A 3865-nucleotide genomic window follows, 5' to 3' on the forward strand; every position below is an offset into this window, starting at 1 on the left:
TGTGATACAACAGTCAGAACCTTCTTCAAAGGGTCACCTTCCAGAGAGAATCACCACTACAAAGAATAGTGATAGATGCCTGACTATCAGGATGGAGGGTCATGTGAATCATCTATCACTTCAAGGTCAATGGTCGGGGAAGAAGACTTCATATAAACCTACTAGTGCTAACAGCTGTTCCTCTTGCTTTAAATTTGTTCCTTCTGTCCTCAAGCAAGAAGACAATCACGATTCGGACAGAAAACACATCCAACATGAACTATATCAACAAGTACACCAGATCTCAATCACTTTCCTTGGAATCTCAATTAATCTGGCACTGAGACTTACCCAGGGATTAATCCTTAGAATTGATTTACTCCCAGCTGAGATGAACCAACAAGCAGACTTTCTCTCTTTTCATTATGAAGAAAACCACAGGGGTCATGGACAACAAAGTTTTAGAAAATCTATTTGAAGAGTGAGGGTAACACCCTTCGCAACTGTACAAAACAGAAAATGGCAAGTCAATGTATCCAGGTGACTATGGCAAGGGGATAAGGGTATGAAGAAATGCCCTTTTTTTTGCATTAACACCAATACTCCCCCCTCCCCACACATTTTGCTAGATTAGTGCTGGTTTATTGACTGTACACTGTAGTGCTGACGTAGAGCACTCAGTGTATGTGCTCTGACCCCAGACTATGGGGGTCATTCTGACCTCGGCGGTAAAAGGCTCTTACCGCCGGTCAGAAGACCGCCAACATACCGCCGCGGCCGCGGTAAACCGCCACGGTCATTCTGACCTCCAACTGCCAAACCGCCGAAAACCCGACATCCACGGAAGGCCGCCTAATCAGCGGGCAGCGATAAACTGGAGATGACCAAACCTCCACCGCCACGCCAACACAAACACGCCCATGCCATTACGACCCACGAATCCACACGGCGGTCTTTCAATCGCGGTATTCCATTGGCGGTACACACCGCCGCGCTCAAAATACACACACCTTTACAAAACACAGCCACATTGGACAATTTGAAATACACACACCTGATACACATACAAACACCACTCCCACACATCCAAGCAACTATAAAACACACACCCACATCACCCACAAACCCCCACTACTAGAAAATCGGAGAGAAGGCGAGAGAGAGAGAGAGAGAGCACAGCTATCGCAAACCCCAACACACACAGGAACCCAACATCATCAACCACACCACATCTACGCACACATCACCACACACCACCACTCACATCACCACAAACACCACCCCACACCTCATCCACACCACCCCATGGCACCCCAAAGACACCCCAGGTTTACGGACCAAGAACTCAGGGTCATGGTGGAGGAAATAATAAGGGCAGAGTCCCAGCTCTTCGGCACACAGGTGCAACACACCACAATAGCCAGGAAGGCGGAGCTATGGCAAAGGATCGTCGACAGGGTCAACGCTGTGGGACAGCATCCCAGAAACCGTGAAGACATCCGAAAGCGCTGGAACGACCTACGGGGGAAGGTACGGTCGATGGTCTCAAGACACAACATCGCTGTGCAGAAGACTGGCGGCGGACCACCACCCACTCCTCCCGAATTCACTGCATGGGAGCAAGAGGTCTTGAACATCCTGCGGGCCTCGCCGGAGTAGGCGGAGGAATGGACTCTGGTAAGTCTAATCCCAACTACTCCCCCCCCCCAACCACCAGCATGCCAACCCACACCCCCACCCTCACCCCCAAACCCCCAGCACACATCCTCCCTGCCAATGTGTCACTAGCACAACCCACCCAACCCAAAACCAAACCCTGAATGCCAACACAAACCATGGACACCCATCACCTATGCATGACCACTGCACATACCCATCCCCCCCCACAAACCACCCTCACAACTCCTCCCACAAGGGAATGCCAGCACTGGGGGACAAGGGCACCCACAAATCGCACGCCATGGAACACACAGAAGCAATAACCATACTCTTTTACCCCTGCAGGGCCCGAACGCCAACACACCGGCCAGGAGGGTCCAGATTTGTAAATCCCACCCCCAGAACAGGCCCCCAGTGAGGACAGCAGCTCTGTCGACCTAGAACCTGATGACCAGCCCGGACCATCGGGGACCTCTGGACAGTCGGTTCCCCACACACAGACACAGGCCACAGCAGACCTAACCCCCTCTGGGAATATCAGCACAGCTCCCACCCAGCGGGCCCATGCCTCTGTCTCCAGGACAGGTCAATCAGTGGTGTGTCCGCCACTACAGGGCACCCAGGCTGACCCAACACCCCAACAACAACAGGGACCTGGGGGCAGTGGTAGTGGGCACACCGTCCAGGGGACAGAGGCCCGGGGAAACAGGGCAACTGGGAGGGCTGCTGTGCGACAGGGGGGGGAGGACAGGCCCAGGGAACCGACTCTCCAAGAGGCCTTCACCACCATCATGGGAGCATACCACCACTCCCAGGAGACGATGGCGATGGTACTGGCCAGGTTCCAGGAGATCCAGGCACAGCAGGAGGAACGGTACATGGGGTACAGAGAGGAGCTCAGGAACATCGTCCTGGCCCTCAACCAAATAGTCACCACATTGCGGGACCATGTGGCACCCCAAAGGGCCCCTGTCACCAGCCTGGACCAGGAACAGCCTACCACCTCCGCCGGCGCTAGTGGACAGGAGGCCCCCACACAACGACAGGCCACCAGAACCCCACCTCCTGCTGAAGATCAACCACCCCGCAAGAGGAACCTGAGATCACAAAGGAAGACAGAGTAGGATGCCAAGACCCCCGCCAGCATAAGATACCCCCTGATGTCATTCCACTGTCCCACATTGTCACCCTGTCCAACCTTGAACTGCCCCTGCTCCATCCTTCCACAGGCATATGGACAATGCACCTGTGCGACTGAGAACTGGACTCTGCCATGGACATTACTCCACCCCCACCCATCACGTTTTACTATCATCGACCTATATGTAGCACTTTAAATAAATCACTAATTGCACTTAAAACACTCAGGAGTCTGCTTGTATTCTTAACAAATGTATTACACATAACGGTTCAAAAATGTTCAGTTACATTGTGATGACAACATACCAATGTCAATGTGCTTTACTCCATGGGAGAACAAAGCAGAAGTCACGCAGTGGGTCATACAGCTCTGGAAAGGGAAGGGAAAGTCACAATTCAGTTGAAAGGAACTGGGGGGAAACACAGAAAGTAGAGATGCAGGAGGCCTGAAGTAAATGTCAAATGGCGTGGGGATTCTTACCTGTGTGCTACTGAAAATACTGTTGTATAACTGTGTCCCTGTTGTCCGTGTCGTCCCCGTCGTCTTCCTCCTCTTCACTCTCCACAGGCTCCACAGCTGCTACAACACCACCATCTGGACCATCCTCCTGCAGGAAAGGCACCTGGCGTCGCAATGCAAGATTGTGAAGCATACAGCAGGCCACGATGATCTGGCACACCTTCTTTGGTGAGTACATTAGGGATCCACCTGTCATATGCAGGCACCTAAACGTGGCCTTCAGGAGCCCGAAGGTCCTTTCTATGATCCTCCTAGATCGCCCATGTGCCTCATTGTATCGTTCCTCTGCCCTGGTCTGGGGATTCCTCACTGGGGTCAGTAGCCACGGCAGGTTGAGGTAACCAGAGTCACCTATTAGCCACATACGTTGTCTCTGTAGCTGTTCCATCACATAGGGGATGCTGCTATTTCGCATAACATACGCGTCATGCACTGACCCAGGGAACTTGGCATTTACATGGGAGATGTACTGGTCAGCCAAACAGACCACCTGGACATTCATAGAATGATAACTTTTCCTGTTTCTGTACACCTGCTCATCGTCTTTTGGGGGTACTAAGGCCACAT

This window comes from Pleurodeles waltl, chromosome 7 (assembly GCF_031143425.1).
Source record: "Pleurodeles waltl isolate 20211129_DDA chromosome 7, aPleWal1.hap1.20221129, whole genome shotgun sequence".
Lineage (NCBI taxonomy): Eukaryota > Metazoa > Chordata > Amphibia > Caudata > Salamandridae > Pleurodeles > Pleurodeles waltl.